Below are 20,331 nucleotides of genomic sequence, written 5' to 3'. Positions count from 1 at the left end.
CACAAGTTAAAGCTATATGGTTCAATGCTTTAAGACATTTTGTCCGCTTCATAAAACACTACTTGTATTAGCATGTATCTAATTGTAAGGATATCCGATATGCCTTAGGGCCTATATCATTACAACTGTTCTAAGCATAATTCCTGTGTATTTGGTTTTAAATTTGTTTACAAACAAGTTTACTTGTCACTTGGATATCTGTAATGCATATTCAAGTGACAGATACATGAAATATTGTAGTCAGTTCGTGGTGGGCGTAATAACGACGTAAGGCGACAGTTCGGTCATACTGCGTGCACACGAGCGTTGAATTAAGAAATAAATTTCATTCTTGATAATTCATATTGAATTGCGACTCTTTACGCCAGACTTATTTCACGAAGCGCGTTAGAAAAGTATTCCGATGTGAATCGTTGCATTTCACACCCTAATGTATTTTGAAAAATGAAATTATTTCTGTCGGAATTCCCAGCCGTTCAAATAGACGTACTATTTTTATTAAGATTCTTACACACATTATTCACATCTGCATTGTATTCATGAGGAAATGACTATTATTACAGTTGGTATAAAGATATGAAAGGGAAACACATTGGAAATGTTTGTTTTTTGCGTCCCATCGAGGATTGTTCACTCATATTGTGAGTACGTTACCAGCTGTAGGTGAAATACCACAAATTTAGGCCTATACATGTACTTAGCTCTCAGGGCAGTAACAGTGAGGGTTCTTTATAGTGCCAACGCCTGCCGCGACACGGAATCACCGTTTTCAAGGTCATATCCAAAAGACCCGTGATTCTTACTTCTAAATGCCGAGCGTTTGGCGAAGGAGCAATCATTATCTATTTTAACATCTTAAGTTTGAAGCGGCCATGATACGAGTGGGGCTCAAATTCACAACCTCCCAGTTGCGAAATAAACGCTCTACCACTGAGCTTCCAGGACCAAATGTAAATAGGATTATAGTGAAATGGACGTAAGGATAACGCACGGTTCTCAAACTTTCGTTGAGTGTTTATTACTATTTGTGAGTGGTCTGCGCATCTGTCTTACGTGGATCGCAAGACTGCTGCACATTTTCCTGACTACTTAAACAAAACACGTATTTTTCTTTCTGCAGGTCTAATTCTAAATGATGTGCGACCATGGGTTGCATACGAACTTGTATACCTAAACATAAGCAGTCGCACTTACTCCTTGCTGTCGATTTCATTTGAACGATGTGAGTTCGTCCGTCGTAATCCACTGTTGCGGCCGAGGAGCGTTTTGGACCATCGGTTTTCTTCCAAAGACCAGTAAAAAACGCACGTCTGACCCATGTGTTGCTTGCGTCAGGAGCACGGCATTCTTTCGTCATTTACATTTCTTAAGAAATCGTCGAGTTTGTTGGACATGTTTATCATGCATCGTGCATTTTTACGGGCTGTATACGTGCTCGAAATTTCGGAAGAAGCCCGTGCGAGACCCGCGAGTTCCTTGGTGTATTTTGTCGTACATACCCCGTGGAGGGGAGGTAGGGTCGGTTGTGACTGAGGCTTAAAGTTCATACTGATCAATACTACTCCGCTCATCCTCTATTCAGCAGAAAAACCTTGTTCAACATTTGCAATGAAAGACGCCCATTTTAGCTACATAGAAGACGTCGACACCCGACAAGAATGAGACAGTACAGTCACCAAATTACACCACCATTACTGACCCAACAAGAATGAGACAGTGCAGTCACCAAATTACACCACCATTACTGACCCGACAAGAATGAGACAGTGCAGTCACCAAATTACACCACCATTACTGACCCGACAAGAATGAAACAGTGCAGTCACCAAACTACACAGCCATTACTGACGAGGAAGAAAACTAAAAAATACAGCAACGACAACCCAATCCAGCTACCCTTACAACCAGGCAACTTCTGCTACACAGCCAGCATTTTTGGCATGTAACTACATGCATGTCGAACACAACCCAAGGAGTGTCAGGCCCCGCATTTGGCAGAACACTGCGCTGCACAATGAGACCGGGCAGCCTTTTATCACGCCTAGAAACAAATGACGTCAGAGAAAGGAAACCACAGAAACAAACAACGTACGGAGATGTTAAGGGTCAACAACATAATTTGAAAAAACAAGATGTACAAAATCTTCTGGATACATTGAAATAACATGTTTAGTTGTTAATTCTGTACTGACAGGAAAATAACAGGAAATTTAAAACCTTGTAAACAGTTGTGCGTTATTTCCCATGAAATACATGGACTGGACATGTTTACTGCTTTTTTAAAACTGGAAATAATGAAAGTTTATTTTGTTTTATCCTATATATTAGTTTAATTCTTAAAGAGTTGAAATTATCTATCTATCTATCTATTTATCTATCTATCATAAAACAAAAAGTCTACCTGCTACATCATTTTTTGTAATACTGAAAAGTAATCATTATGTTAATTTAAATACAATGTTTCTTTCATCTTAGTTTGATTTAATCTATTAGCACAAATGTATGCTAAGCGAATATCAGTATGAAAGATTATATTTAGAATTAGTGAGTCGTACAGTTAGAAGGGATTGTACAGTTCTTGTATCCTTGTATCCCATGGACACCTATACCGTGCTGGACACATGCCATACATTTTACTTGATCTGTTTTAAAATCAACCACAGGTATTACGAATTACACTTCTGAGTTGAATGTAAATCACAATTTCAATCCTCAAAATAGTAAGATAGCAAAACACAAATTCGACTTCTCCAGACGTTCAACTAAAATGACATGTTTTATACTGGTATAATATAATTCTGTACATACTGCAAAATAATAGAAAATTCAAAAATCTCTTCCCGTGAAAAACAAGCATTTTTACCCCTTTTGTTTGGGAACATATATCGTGTGGTTGTATGTGTTAGTTTCACACTTAATTACCATATGAAATTGTCAATATATGTATACGTGTATACTTAATATCCTGCGTGTGGAGCGATTACACACCGTGTATATATATATATAACAACTTTTTAAACCGATGTCGATCAATTTGTGCTAAATGACGTTTACCTTCTAAAAAAGTCTAATGCAAAAATAAAATGATGTAGAGGAACTGGGGTAAGCAAAACAATAGCTACAAAACTGTAGCTCTCTGAAAAAATATTTTGACATAACAGAGATGTCAAAATATTTTTTCAGAGAGCTACAGTTCTGCAGCTAGCAAAACAACTGCTGATTAAATCGAATCGCGGAATACTCGCTTATTGATATGTTTCTTTCTTTCTATTTAGTAATTCTTGATATTCATAATTAAATTACATTTGTCAGTCATACATTTAAGTTGTAAATTGATATAGAATTTAAAACATATCACTAATCTCTATCATATTGCTGATACCATACAGTGTCAGTGTTATAATTCATCTGTGATTATACAAACATGTAATGAAACATTTCTCTATCTGTATGACCTAGACTATGTACTTTGTATGGATAGGGGTTATGTAGACAATGCCTGTTGTCACATCCAATTATGTATTCTACATAATAAAATATTGTTTAGATTAAGCGAGTACTCGCCGAAAGCAGAGCCAGAGATCTCAGCCTAAAAAATCACAGAGTAATAACTGTAATATGGAAAGATAGAGTTTATCTCCTCCCGTGTGGTGTTTTGTGTGATTAAAGAATAGCCTCCATTTCCTCATGTCATATTTTTTCATAAAGCTGGTATAAAATACATTCATAAAAACAAAAATATTCATACCCTATTCAGTTTTACACGCTGAACTAAATTTATTTGCTTGTTGTATATTTGTTCAATTTGTATCTGAAAATAATAAAAAGAAAAAATGTAATGACTAGTAAACAGTTCACTGCCATTTCCTGTGGCTTTTCTAAATTAATTAACCACTTATTTAGCAGTTATAAAATATCCAGAAACCACTCTCTAGACATAATGTTAAAAGACACTGTTTAAAAAGAATATTATTTTTTTAAAACAGGATAACACAAAAAAGAGATTATGATCTACTCTACATAACACCATCACTTCTTTTGTTTAACTGCTGAGATTGATCACTGCTTCTCACCTTCACCTTTTTATACTACGTTAATAATGATGGAAGATGAGGACAAAGGGCAAAACTATACTCCCTTTGGCTTTAGCAATGGGAATTTCAGATGTCCACATACAGTATGGAATATTCACTTATGGGTTCTCTGTCGTAGATGAAATTGTATATAATAAGGTACATCTTAAAGATATTTAACATGCCCTTAGCATAATGTTAAAACAATGAAATGATAGCAAAACATACACATATGCGCGTACATGATAAAAACAGGAAATGTAATAGCTTGTGAACCGTTACTATGAAGATTACAACTTCCGTCACCTTGAATATATTATATCTTTTAAATATGATGTAGTAAAATATATGAAAAGTAACAATTTACAGTTATGGACATTATAAATGAAAATTGAAGTTGGTGCTAACGAAAATTTAGAGACATGTGCTTTTGTTTGTTTTTGGTGAAATCCAACCCGAAGGGGGGGGGGGGGGGCACTTACATAATCAATAAAATGCAGTTGAATCGTTTTATTAATTAGTTCATGCTATCATGAAACTGGTTCCTAGTTAACATATTTCGTGTCCTAATACATGTATTTTTAAAACAAAGTAACACATTAACTGTAATATCACATCTTTTATTTCAAAATGGAGAAAGAGAAAACAATATTTCAAACACTCGCGTAATAAAAAGCATTAGTACAATCCTTTTAGTAAGAATACTTGTGTGGTTTTCAAAAGTTATAAACGCATGAAATATCATTCAAACATATATATGTACTGAAACAATATGGGAGTTTTAGAAATTTCAAATGACATTTATAAATGCAGGTGTTTAGGAATTCAAATGTTATCAATATATTTTTCTACTGAATGAAAGCGAAAGAAGGCATATATATAAAGGAAACCCCAGAATCCGACTTCACGCAGCCTCCATCGTTTCAATTTTTCTTCTATTTCCCGTAAACCTTCTAGAGTTAAAATCTTGGCATAGGGAGACAGTGAATCGAGTTCTAAATCAAAAGCAAATTCTTGGTTGAGTTCTTTACCGAACTATTGACGAGCCAGTAGCCAGATTAACGGGTCAGTAGCCAGGTGGGTGGGATGAACTATTAACGGGTCAGTAGGCAGGTGGGTGGGGTGAACTATTAACGGGTCAGTAGCCAGGTGGGTGGGGTGAACCACTATCGGGCCAGAAGCTAGGTGGGTGGGGTGAACTATTAACAAGTTAAAGCTATATGGTTCGATGCTTTGGGAAATTTTGTCCGCTTGATAAAGACACTACTTGTATTAGCATATACATGTATCTAATTGTAAGGATATCTGATATGCCTTATATCACTACAACTGTTCTAAGCATAATTCCTGTGTAATTGGTTTTAAATTTGTTTACGAACAAGTTTACTTGTCACTTGGATATCTGTAATGCATATTCAAGCGACAGATACATGACCATTTCAGAAAGAAATGTGGTAGTCAGTTCGTGGTGGGCGTAAAAACGACATAAGGTGATAATTCGGTCATACTGCGTCCACACGAGGGTTGAATTAAGTTTTTAATAATTCATAGCGACACTTTACGCCAGACTATTTCACGAAGCGCGTTAGAAAAGTATGCCGATGTGAAGCGATGCATTCCACACCCTAATGTATTTTGAAAAATGAAATTATTTCTGTCGGAATTCCCAGCCGTTCAAAAAGACGTACTATATCTATTAAGATTCTTACACACATTATTCACACCTGCTTTGTATTCATGAGGAAATGACTATCATTACAGTTGTTAAAGATATGAAAGGGAAACACATCAGAAATGTTTGTGTTTTTGCGTCCCATCGAGGATCGTTCACTCATATTGTGAGTACGTTACCAGCTGTAGGTGAAGTACCACACATTTAGACCTATACTTAGCGTTCAGGGCCGTAGCAGTGATGGTTCTTGATAGTGCCAACGCCAGTTGCGACACAGGACCACCGTTTTTGAGGTCATATCCAAAAGACCCGTGGTTCTTGCTTCTAAATGTCGAGCATTTGGCGAAAGAGCAATCACTACCTATTTTAACATTTTAGATTTGACGCGGCCATGGCACGAGTGGAGCGCAAACTCACGACCTCCCGGTTGCGAAACAAACGCTCTACCACTGAGCTACCACGAACACATGTAAATACGGTTATAGTGAAATGGACGTAAGGATAACGCACGGTTCTCAAACTTTCATTGAGTGTTTATTACTATTTGTGAGTGGTCTGCGCATCGTGGATCGCAAGACTGCTGCACATTTTCCTGACTACTTAAACGAAAGACCTATTTTTCTTTCTGTAGTAATTCTAAATGACGTGCGACCACGGGCTGCATACGAAAATAAGCAGCCATATTTACGATTTGCTGTTGATTTTATTCGAACGATGCGAGTGTGTCCGTCGTTATCCATCGTTGCGGCCGAACAGCGTTTTGGACCATCGGTTTTCTCCGAAAGACCAATAAAAAAAACCACACGCACGCCTGACCCTTGTTCTGCCTGTTTCTTGTGTCGAGAGCACGGTACACTTGCGCCCTTTGCGCTTCTTAACAAATGGTCAAGTTTGTTGGACATATTTATCATGCATCGTGCATTTTTACGGGCTATATGCGTGATGGAAATTTCGGAAGAAGCCCGTGCGAGAAGCGCGAGTTCCTTGGAGTATTTTGTCGTACATACCCCGTGGAGGGGAGGTAGGGTCGGTTGTGACTGAGGCTTAAAGTTCATACTGATCAATACTACTCCGCTAATCCTGTATTCAACAGAAAAACCTTGTTCAACATTTGCGATGAAAGACGCCCATTTAGCTACATAGAAGACACCGACACCCGACAAGAATGAGACAGTGCAGCCACCAAATTACACCACCATTACTGACCCGACAAGAATGTGACAGTGCAGTCACCAAACTACACCACCATTACTGACCCGACAAGAATGTGACAGTGCAGTCACCAAATTACACCACCACTACTGACGAAGGAAACAAAACAACTCAAAAATACAGCAACCACAACCCAATCTAGCGACCTTTACAACCAGATAAGTTCTGCTACACAACCAGCATTTTGACATACATTATGTATAACTACATGCATGTCGAACACAACCCAAGGAGTGTCAGGCCCCGCACTTGGCAGAACACTGCGCTTCACAATGAGACCGGGCAGCCTTTTATCAGGCCTAGAAACAAATGACGTCAGAGAAAGAAAACCACAGAAACAAACAACGTACGGAGATGTTAAGGGTCAACAATATAATTTGAAAAAACAAGATGTACAAAATCTTCTGGATACATTGAAATAACATGTTTAGTTGTTAATTATGTACTGACAGGAAAATAACAGGAAATTTAAAACCTTGTAAACAGTTGTGCGTTATTTCCCATGAAATACATGGACTGGACATGTTTACTGATTTTTTAAAACTGGAAATAATGAAAGTTTATTTTGTTTTATCCTATATATTAGTTTAATTCTTAACGAGTTGAAATTATCTATCTATCTATCTATTTATCTATCTATCATAAAACAAAAAGTCTACCTGCTACATCATTTTTTGTAATACTGAAAAGTAATCATTATGTTGATTTAAATACAATGTTTCTTTCATCTTAGTTTGATTTAATCTATTAGCACAAATGTATGCTAAGCGAATATCAGTATGAAAGATTATATTTAGAATTAGTGAGTCGTACAGTTAGAAGGGATTGTACAGTTCTTGTATCCTTGTATCCCATGGACACCTATACCGTGCTGGACACATTTCATACATTTTACATGATCTGTTTTAAAATCAACCACAGGTATTACGAATTACACTTCTGGGTTGAATGTAAATCACAAATTCAATCCTCAAAATAGTAAGATAGCAAAACACATATACTGGTATAATATAATTCTGTACATACTGCAAAATAATAGACATGTTTACCTCTTCTGTTAGGAAACCTACATCGTATGTTTTTTATGTGTTGGTTCCAGATGAAATGGTCAATATACATGTGTAAGTGTATCTACTCTCATTCTTGTGGAGCGATTACACACCGTATCAATAACAAAACTTTTTAAACTGATGTCGATCTATTTGTGCTAAATGACGTTTTCTTTCTCGAAAAACTCCTAATACAAAAATAAAATGATGTAGAGGAACTGGGATAAGCAACGTGAACTATCGACAAAACACCTGTTGATTAAATCGAATCGCGAAATATTCGCTTGTTGACATGTTTCTTACTTTTTATTTAGTCATTGTTCATATTCATACCTAAATTACTCTTGTCAGTCATACATTAAGTTGTAAATTAATATACAGTGTCAATGTTATTATTCATATGTAACTAGACAAACTTGCAATGAAAGATTTGACTATGTACTTTGTATGGAGAGGGATTAGATAGACAATACCTGTTGTCCAATCCAATTATGTTTTCTACATGATAAAACATTGTTTGAATTAAACGATTACTCGCCAAAAAGCAGAGCCCGATATCTCAGTCAATCAAAAAACACATAGTAATAAACTGTAATATGGAAAGATGGAGTTTATCTCCTCCCGTGTGATGCATTTTATGATTAAGACAAAACTTCCATTTCCTCATGTCATAATTTGTTCATAAACTGGTCTAAAATACATTGATAAAAACGAAAATATCCATACCACATTCAGTTTTACATGATGCTGAACTAACTGTGCATACATGTTGTACAATTGTTCAATTTGTATCTGAGAATGATAAAAAGAGGAAATATGATGACTTGTAAACAGCTCACTGCCATTTCCTGGGGGTGTTCTAAATAAGTTGACTTATTTAGCAGTTGAAATTATCCTGTAACCACTCTCTGTTACACCCTAAATCGTCGCCCCATCCCAAATCGTTGCCGGCGACGATTTGGGACAGGCGACGATTTGGGGTGTAACACCCTCTAGATATAATTTTTAAAGACACTTTAAAAGAATTGGTTTTAAAACAGAATAACACAAGGAAAAAGAGACACTGATTTATTACAAATAATACCACAACTTCTTTTGTTCGACATCCAATAGAATTGATGAGATTGATCACTACCAGGGCCGTAAATTACATGGAGGCGGAGGAGGCAGCTGCCTCCTCCAACTTTTGAGCCAAAAAAAAAATTAAAATTTAAAGTTCATTAGAATTTATGTTGTTTCCAATAACTAAGAACATGATACCTCCCTTAAAAAGCATTCCAAATCTTTCTTTTAGAATGAGTTAGTCAAGTAACATCTTAGAAGGCCCTAGAATCAAGGATTTTGCACGAAACGTGTTCAGTGTGCACAAAATGTGCTCAGCGTCTGGGGGCCTGGGCGGCCCCCCAGACCCCCGCCTAATTTCCTGCCTCCTCCAAATTGAAGGTTAATTTACGGCCCTGACTACTTGTGATTTTCACCCTTTTTATACTATGTTAATAATGAGGGCAAAGAGTAAAATTGTACTCCCTTTGGCTTTAGCAACGGGAATTTCAGATGTCCACATACAGTATGGAATATTTACTTATGGGTTCTCTGTCGCAGATGAAATTGTATATAATAAGGTACATCTTTTATTAAAGATATTTAAAATGTCCCATAGCATAATTTTAAAACAATGAAAATAAATTTTTTTTACACATATGTGCGTACATGATAAAAACAGGAATTGTAATAGCTTGTGAACTGTTTTATGAAGATTACAACTTCCATCACCTTGAATATATTATATCTTTTAAATATGCATGTAGTAAAATATATGAAAAGTAACAATTTACAGTTTTGGACATTATAAATGAAAACCGACGTTGGTAGTAACGATAATTTAGAGATATTTGCCTTTGTTTATTTTTGCTGAAATCAAACCCAAAGTAGGGTGCTTCATGTATCATTAAATTTGTTGTTACTTAACATGTGTCAAGTCCCATATTTTTTCTAAAAGAGAATAGCTCAATAGTTCGGTAAAGAACTCGACCAAGAATTTACTTTTGATTTAGAACTTAATTCGCTGTCTCTGAAAGCCAAGATTTTAACTTTATAGAAGGTTTTCGGGAAATATAAACTTGATTTATGATGCAAAGCTAAAATCATGTATAAGCTGCTTGGAGTCAGCACCTCAGCTTAACGTTATGCCTTTTGTTGACGATAGACAATGACAATACACAATGTATTTTAAACGACTTATTAGTACATTACAACAGTAAACTAATTGATGAGCAACACATGATGATTAAGCTATAGTGTACAACCTTTAATCTCAGTTTACCACTGCCCGATATGATTCACTCAAATTATCGTCAACCCTATTTAAGAATTGAAAACTAGATTTTACATTTTGAAAAGGCATACACTTGTAATTTATGCGATGAAAAGAGGGTATGGTGGTCTAGTGGTTAGCCCAGTTTACTTTCGGAAGGTCGGTGGTCTCTTCCCAGGTACATTGTATCTGGGTTCTCTCTTCCACCAATAAAAACTGGGCGCCACCAGATAACTGAAAAATTGTTGAGTGTGGCGGAAAAACATCAAGCAATCTAGTGGTTAGTAGTCAGTTAGTGGTGAGTGTAATAACATCAGGTGACAGTACGGTCATACTGCGCCCACATAGGCGTTTGATTAAAAAATATATTTCATTTTGTAATAATACATGATGAATGGCGACGCTTTACGCCAGCATATTTCATGCAGCGCGTTAGAACTTCGTGAAAAGTAGATCGGTGTGAAATGTTGCAATTATACCGTAAATATATATTTTCAAAAATGAAATAATTTTTGTTGTTTTCACCGCCGTTAGAATAGACGTACTATTTTTATTAAGATCCTTACACACATTATTCACATCTGCATTGTATTCATGAGGAAATGACTATTATTACAGTTGGTATAAAGATATCAAAAGGAAAACGTTATAAATGTAAATACGAGTACATGGAAATGGACGTAAGGATAACGCACAGTTGTCACACTTTCACCGAGCGTTTTTTTTTGTTGGTTTTTTTTTTACTATTCGTGGCGCATTTGTCTTACGTGGATCGCAAGACTACCACACATATGACATATACGAAAGACGTATTTTTCTTTCTGCACGACGCGTAACCACGGGCTGAATACGAACTTATAACCCTAAAAAAAAATAAGCAGCCGCACTTCTTGCTGTCGATTTCATACGAAGGATCGAACAGCGTTTTTTTTTTGTGGATCATCGGTTTTCTTCCCAAGACCAGTAAAAAACGCACATCTGACCCACGTGTTCCTAGCGTCGAGATTACGGCACACGTGCGTCCTTTCCGTTTGTTGAAAAATCGTCGATTTTTTGGGACATGTCTATCATGCATTCTTACGGGCTATACGCTTGCTCGAAATTTCGCAAGAAGACCGTGTGAGACCAGCGAGTTTCTTTTGCGTACGCATTTTGTCGTACATACAGTATGGCCGACTGTGAATGAGACTTAAAATTCATAGTTAGCAATACTACTATACTAATTCGTTGATACTGTATTTAACAGATCTTGATCCGCATTTGCAATGAAAGACGCCCACTTTTGAGCCCACGCTATACAGAGGATGCTGACAAAAATGAGACAACGCACTAGCATTACTACATGTAGTTAGAATGATCTAAGCGTGTCTCGGGACACGCCCTTAATTGCCACAGTTAGAAGGCCTCCCATATACTCGTAATGTAGCAGAAAATTGCAGAATCGCTCCAAAACAATTTTGAAATTACCAAAGAATAAACGCGCAAATTTAAAGATAAAATTGAATGCAATTAATGAACCTCATTGATAATTCGTAGTAAGTCCTAACACTGTAAAAAAAAAAAACCAACCAAACAAAAAAAAACAACGTAAGATACTGTAATCTTTTAAATGTAATTTTTCTCGATTCAAATTGATTGCCATTTTACCAGAAACTGTTTTCGAAAACGAATGCTCAATGAAGAACCACCCGCTACCATATATCGAAAACAGTGAAACTCACCTTTTGCATAGAGCTGGAAGACCAAAAAAAAAAAAAAAAAAGTACAATGTGCGGTGGAAAATGAAAGATGAACAGGCAGAAATAATATCTGCAGTGCTAGAGGGAAAAGATAAGCTTTTGTCAGTACAATCCGGCTATTTTTCTTCATTCAGGCCTAATGAAAGCAATTTTCATCAAAAGAAGAATATATTAAACCTTCATATTAATTTAATTTGACGCTGCAATGTTGACATTTCTTAATTTACAGTATTTATTTGAAAGTATAAGTTAATTTTCCTGTAAAATAACGGCGTAGTAAAGATCGTTGTACATTTCCCTTAAAAGGGCATACCTGTATCTCCATATATGGGAGCTGTGCGCTTACGCAATGACAAGTTCCGGTAAAATGGAAGCTGCACACAGCGAAATTCAAACTCGCAGGTTTTAGTTCTCTTTCTACACTAATTAAAATGGAATTAATGGCGAGTCAGTTGAGAAGGTAACTTTTTTGGTTGTATATTAATGATACATGTACATGATTTACCGAAACATGTACTGAGTGCAATTTTTATTTTGCTCCACTGCGGGTATATGGGACGCATTCTATCGTTAAACCGGGTCCGTAGGACAATATCATTTTAACGATAGACCATTCTATCTACAGCATTACTGACGAAGGAAACAAAACAACTAAAAAATACAGCAACGACAACCCAATCCAGCTACCCTTACAGCCAGATAACTTCTGCTACACAACCAGCATTTCGGCATGTAATTACATGCATGTCGAACACAACCCAAGGAGTGTCAGGCCCCGCACTTGGCAGAACACTGCGCTGCACAATGAGACCGGGCAGCCTTTTATCAGGCCTAGAAACAAATGACGTCAGAGAAAGAAAACCACAGAAACAAACAATGTACGGAAATGTTTCTACCGTTCGTGGCTCTGTATTATATATAAGGAACGTCTACTCTGGGAATCTGTACGCCTTGTTTGATATTGTCATACCGTAGGACGTTTCAGAAATGGCCCAAGCGAAACTACCAGTTCAAAAATCCGATCGTATTTAAATACTAAACATGTCTGTTTTGATATTTTGTATATCAAGTTATGTACTGCTTAATGAGATAATCCACGGTATAACCTATTTTTCAGCACCTAAAGCCAAAGCGCCCTCACATGTTAAGGGCCCACAACATGGTTTGACAAAAAAAGATCTACAACATCATGTGAAGAGAGCACACAAACTGAGAGATGAGAACACCAATGACAATGATACGTTGTTTTGGGTTGCAGTCGTAAACATACTCGAAGAGCGTTTACATCATATGAAGTAGGGGTTCAGGTAAATTTTTGTTTATGTAAATATTGGTTATTCAATGAAAACAGGTGTTATGAAATGGTAAATCAGATTTTTTTTCCAGATCTGGTTACGTGGTTACAAATACTATTGGACTTTTCAAAACTGAAAAAAAAACCTGGACCTCTCACTACCCAAAGCTTTCACTGGACTACTTACTCACTACTTAGAACTTTCACTGGACAACTCACTACCCAGAGCGTTCAGTACTTAATATTTATCTATATTATATATTTGTATAACAGCAAAATAAACTAAGATATTGTGAATGGTGTGTGTACTGACAAAACACTGAGTAACAAACTTTGCGAGGGCTGATGTACAGAGTGTGTTACATTGTATCCACCCAGTCGTAATCTATATTGTCTCTTATCATACCTTTCCTTCATCATCATAATTATTAATATTATAACATTTTAAACATAAAATGCTTTCTTTGTTTTTTATCAGGTGACGACGAAGGTAGCAAGCTTTCATAACCTTAAAAAGTTTTCTGCAATGATTGCTACCTTCATCAGCCGATAAAACAACAAAGAAAGACGACATTTTATTGCTTATACATGTATTTATATTTTTATGTATTTTTAGATTTAAGCACTAAAATATCACATTGTTGAGCCATCCATATTTGGACATGATTACGTGGACAGGCGGTACAAAAAAAAAACCTGCATCAAACGAGTTTCCAACAAACATGTATTCACTATATTGTCTCAATTTCAACAGATATGTAAGAGAAATGATTATTAATTCATAACATTTCCTCTTATTATTTGTCCTGCAGTGTTCATGAGAGCTTTTTCATAAACGTATTTACTACACTCCTGATGTGTGTATGACCAAAGAATTTATTATACTTCTGATATTTAAAATTGAACTAGTTGATCAGTGAGTATATTCAATCGCTGTTGTGATATTTCTAGTATGGTAATAGTAAGTACTATAGTGGCACACGCACGCACACACACACACACACACACACACACACACACACACACACACACACACGCACGCGCGCACGCACGCACGTACGCACACCGCACGCACATGACAAACAAGATTGCTATGCGTAGCCATGTCCCCCACCGCAGCAAAAAAGTTGAAGCACAAAAGACCCATAACTCCTGTAAAATTTGTCAAATCAAAATGACGGCGCAATATGATCATCTACGTATGGTGACTAACAATCTTACTAAATTTCAACAAAATCTGTTGAGCCGTTTCGGAGGAGTTGCGTCCACAAAGTAGCATGCACAAATTCAACAAAGTCCCATAAGTTCTGTAAAATGGTGACTAACAATCCTTAGACCTACAAAATTTGAACGATATCAGTTGAGCGTTTTCTGAGGAGTCAAGTGGGACGGACAGACGGACGGATAACGGTATAATTTCTATGTCCCTTTCCACTTCGTATTCTAAAATTTATTAGCTTCGTCCCTACAATGGCTTCAAAGGAAATAAACTGTTCCCTTTCCCAGAATGTATAATTGGGGACATTCGTTTTATCAACTCTACGAAATAACTTAAGATTTATTACTTATAATGGAAATGAAGAAAAGAAAATGAATAATATGATTACGGTGTGACCGTTGGGGCGAGCGCAGCATATCTGAATACATTTTCAAAAAAATTATATTGAAAACAAGGAAAACTGATCTGGTTCACTGTCAATACGTAGGATTACTGTCTTGCTCTTCTCGCCAATGTAGGAACCAGTTTAGCGGGAAATGCAACGAGCGTGTTGTGACGTAGCCTGGTAATTGTGTCGTGACTGTTTACATTTCTTTAGACAATATTTTAAAAAGAAAAAGAAAGGGGGAAGAATATGATTGTCATCCTTTCCTTTCAAATAAGAAAGGTTTGTAATACTTCAAAGATTTTTTTAAATTATTATTTTACGAATCGAACCATCCGCCATTTTGTACGAGGGACTTCTGGGATTGGCTTCAAAAAAAAAATTCTTGTTAGAGGTTGAGATTTAGCTCGGATTATTTCCCGCGCTCTAGTCATTAGAGCTCGCAGTACGAGCCAGCGCTCCGCGCTGGCTCGCTGCGCTCGCTATTAACTTACTCTCCTTGTAAGATACACATCCCTTTCACGGTGTTTCCCTCCAAAGTTTGAGTATATTTACTCGTGATTAATATGTATACAGTGTGACCGTTGGACCGAGCGAAGCATGTACGTAACTCCGTGTCCCGAGTGGTAATCATAATTCCGTTCAGCACGGTAGATTATGATTCATTTAAAAAAATATATTTTGAATGAAATTTCCTTGCCCTAAACACCCAGTAACATCTCAATATTAAAGGAGTTTATATGGGGACAACAGTTTTACATGATCTGCCTATTCATTGAACGTGGGAAATAAAACGCAAGGCGACGTAAACTGTGCATTGTGACGTCACATTTAGCCTCGACTTTTTTCTCTTTTTCAAAGCAAATAATTATAAACAACAACAATACATTCCGTATGCAATGAAAAAGGCCGTTAAAACTAAACAAAATTAACCAATAAATTCAAAATGGTAAAAAAGTAACCGTAATTTTATCGTATGCTCTTATTCAAAGAAACTCATGAACTCGTTCATCTATTTAGTCGTATTACGGTTTTATATGTATTTATTTGCTAAAACCTGTTACAATGATAATTATACTATTCACTTTGAACAAAATGAGTGTTTAAATTACGAATTGCACGTTAAAGTCTTCTATTATTGGCATTCAAAATAAAACACGAATAACTGTTGAAGCAGGTAATGAAAAAATAAATGGCGGCGCCCATATGGATCACGAAAATTTCAATGAACGTATATAGAGATTATCTCTTTTTCTTTTGCTGATTTTGACTTTTTTCTTTTACATACGTGTTACCTTTAGAGCCTTGCTTCGCGGACGGGCCTTCGGCCCGTCCGAGCTTCGCTCGATATAAAGCAACCAATCATTTCAAAGGATATTATCCAATCACATTCTGGCGTTTTTGTCACGTGATATTTCTGATCGGAAGAGATAATTACATGTAGATGAAACGTGACACGTGTACCGGATGCAGTAACTTTAACAGTCCAGGCGTCAGAGAGGGTTATCTGTGTGTACTTGATTAATAATTGCAGCTGATTAAAGTTCTTATTTGATGGTGACCATGATCCCAGCCTCCACCAATCACCTTACTTCTTATGCATTTGTCGATGCTACCCGCTTGTTGGAGTGTTTCTAATATGTACAGACTTGTATCTTAAAATTAAGCACCTGGTACCCATAAACCCTGTTTTTGAGTCAAATACGATTGTTTCCCGTTATGAATTGTCATGATATTGTTTACATTGAAATTCGTGTTAACTGCTGCTAAAGACTGCATCACTTGCGTGCATATATCAATTGAAAATTTGGGCAGGTTAGTGTCTAACTGCTGCTAAGGACTGTATCAATTGACGGTTATATTAATTTTAAGACTTCGAGCAGGTCAGTGTTTAACTGCTGCAAAAAGTTTGGTACTATGTAAATATTTAAACAAAATAGGTTTTTTGCAAGTTGGTATCTGTTATATTTTCTTTGTAGTAATTCTTTTTTGCAAGTTGTAGAGAAATTTTTTTCTGTTTTATATGCTACACATTGGTACTGTATACATTGCTATATGTGGTTGGTGCAATATACCTTACTGACTCACTTAGTTACGCTATCCTTTTATACACAGATATGTCCAAAGTATGTCTTGTTATATACAATATCCTTTATGTTCTAGCACAGGAATGTGTCAACTTTGGTAACCATATACACTGTTAATTGCAATCGGGTCAGTATTTAACTGTTCATGTGTGATAAATGTTTATTAACTCTCCACAGTCAAACTAGTTATTTCTCTCTGCTCACCTTGGATGGCGCCGATATGATACTGTGTTTCATATCTTGTGGCCTTATTTGTTCGCCATCTTTTTGCTCTGGGTTTGTTTTGATGAATTTTTATTTGTCATCTTATAGCGTAGCATTATTTAAGTTATTTTGTCTTCTTTGGGGGAAATCAGACTTGGAGTAATTTAGCTTTGCAGGTACTTTCATGTAGAATGTATTATCTGATTTCCCCCAAAATCTTATGTTGAAGATTTCTTTCGTCATTTGGTATTGTAATAAATGACAAATTTTCAATCTCAATCATTCTTTGTTCAGATTTTTTATGACAGCAAAAACGAGCTACGGTGAGCAGAGTTTGGGTAATAGAAGCTGATAAACATAAATGTCGATTATGTGAAAGAAATTAGCCAAATCAATTGAGGTCCGATGTACGGCGAATTATTTGACGATGACATGCAGTACGGCAACTTGCTGTGTACAAGCACAGCGAATTAATATTTCTTATCAAATTCAAGATAGGTAAGATATCGGTCAGATTCAATTATTTCTTTTTGTAATATATTGCCGTCTCCGACTAATGATTTATTGTAAACAAATGAACATTAGCGCATCGAATTTCCAAATAGATAATTGTAGAACATTGAATATGAAATGATACGATGATCATGAGACCTGTCACAGAATTAAATGTAAAGGAACAAGTGAAGATAAAGAGCAGTGATCAATCTCAAAAATATCACAAAGAATATTAAATTATGAGAAGGCCAAGCACGAACCCATGGACATACCAAAGGTGGGATAGGTACCTAGGAGGAAGCATAACCTGTCGACCGGTTACACCCACCGTGAGCCCTATGTCAGTATATCTTGATCAGGTAAACAGAGTAATCAATATGCATACATGTAGAACTGCTTCCTGATTGATATTAAACATGTTAGATATCATTTGACCGTGTTATAGCATGTATTTGTAAGTTGACAATTGAGAAACAATTTATCTCGAAAAAACTCATTTGGATACAACCATTCCTACGCAGGATACAATCGTGTTTTTAACGCATTTTGTACAACCAATCCCTATGGCAATTTACTATGGTGAGTGTAGATATCCGTGAGGAGGGGTTAGAAAGTGGCTCATATTTTTCTTTATACAGCTGAATCTTAAGAATTATATAGCCTATAGCAGGTGACACAATGAATTCTGATTTGAATGATATATAGCATTCGATCATTCCCTACCACTTCAACACAGAAAAATTCGTGTAAATTGGTGTCTGTCGTTCTCTTTTATCATATTTGTAGAAAACGGAAAATCCCACTTAAAATTCAGTTACATCAGTGAAAAGACAAAAGGAAGTAAACTTTGTGATTAAGACGTTTATTAATGATAATTAAAATATAGTGCTGGATACAACCATTCTATGAACGTATATAACGTAGGATACAACCATTCCTAATGCATTCACAATTTGCAACGATGCATGTTTTTAAAAATGTATTTGTGATGCCATCTGACGTTTTCGTTATGTTTTTAAAATTTGAATATTGAACTTCATTGTCAATTACAAACTATTCGACGTAAATTATAACTGTTCCAAAGGGAAGAAAATTTTCAAGAAGGTTTTAGGACTACATCCCATGTCACCATTTTCAATAGCATATAAACCACAAAAGACAAGCTCGTTGTGTAATTTTCACAAAAATGAATTAATTCTTCTATGAAAGGTGAAGATAACGAACAGTGATCAATCTCATAACTTCTATAAGCAATACAAAATAGATAGTTGGGCATACACGGACCCCTGGACACACCAGGGGTGGGATCAGGTGCCTAGGAGGAATAAGCATTCCCTGTTGACCTGTCACACCCGCCGTGACCCTACATGTATATCTTGATCAGGTAAACGGAGTTATCCGTTGTCAATATCACTGTGTATGAAAAATTCTTGAGAGGGATATTAAAAAATATCCAATTCTATCAGTGGGATCCCGTATTGATTCGGATTAGAATAGCTCCTCAGTACCCCTCGCTTGTCGGTAGAGGCTACTGAATAGGATAGTCCTTCGGATGAGATCGCAAAAACCGAGGATCCGTGTAACAGCAGGTGTAGCACGATGAAGATCCCTCCTTCCTCAAAGGCCATAAGCGCCAAGCATATGCCTTAATTTTGCTGCCCTTCATCGGCAATGGTGACATTTCCATATGAGTGAAACCTATGATTCTTGTGTGGGACGTTAAACACCACTCTGATTCCACGCACAAGTACTCTAAGTTGAAATAAAAATATGCTAGAGTTCGTCATTGACAATATCTTCGTGGTCTTTGGTGATCAGGTCTTCCAACAGTATGTTGGAATTCCAATGGGCACGAATTGTGCTCCTTTGTTAGCTGATCTGTTTTTATATTCATATGAAACAGAATTTATTCAAAAACTTTTACGTGAGAAGAAAACATTTAGATATATCGACGACGTTTGATCTATTAACAATAATAACTTTCATTCATATGTCGACTCGATATATCCCTGTGAGCTCGAAATAAAAGACACCACAGAGTCATCCACTTCTGCTTCATACTTAGATATTTTCCTGAAAGTAGATATTGACGGCAAACTAACACCTCAACTTGATGACTTGTAACGGGATGATTTTAGCTTCTCCATCGTCAACTTCCCATATTTATGTAGCAATATTCCATTATCACCTGCATATGGTGTTTATATCTTTCAACTGATTCAATACGCAAGAGATTTTTCTGGGTATAGTCAGTTTTTAAATTGAGGCGAGCTACTGACAAACAAGTTGATGGTACAAGGGTTTCAACAGTATCGTTTAAAGTAAGCATTTCGCAAATTCTATGGTCGTTATAACTATCAATACAACATATCATTGGGTCAAATTCCGTCTGACGTGTATCAAGCCGATTGTTCTTGGCACACTGATTTGACTACGGATAACTCCGTGTACCTGGTTAAGATATAGGGCTCATGGCTGGTGTGACCGGTCGACAGGGGATGCTTACTCCTCCTAGGCACCTGATACCACCTCTGGTGTGTCCAGGTGTCCTTGTTTGCCCAACTATCTATTTTGTATTGCTTATAGGA

The 20,331-nt window shown here is 36.5% G+C and overlaps 1 long non-coding RNA gene across 1 annotated transcript; it reads left to right on the top strand.

The window, feature by feature from the left end:
- The first annotated feature begins 12,979 nt into the window (after positions 1-12,979).
- Positions 12,980-13,650, top strand: LOC125649045 (uncharacterized). The gene is made up of 3 exons (XR_007360538.2): positions 12,980-13,083; positions 13,177-13,366; positions 13,446-13,650. It is a non-coding gene; the product is annotated as an uncharacterized LOC125649045 (long non-coding RNA).
- Positions 13,651-20,331: the final 6,681 nt, after the last annotated feature.

The sequence above is a fragment of the Ostrea edulis genome, chromosome 5 (assembly GCF_947568905.1).
Source record: "Ostrea edulis chromosome 5, xbOstEdul1.1, whole genome shotgun sequence".
Lineage (NCBI taxonomy): Eukaryota > Metazoa > Mollusca > Bivalvia > Ostreida > Ostreidae > Ostrea > Ostrea edulis.
This window is presented reverse-complemented; position numbering and strand designations above follow the sequence as displayed.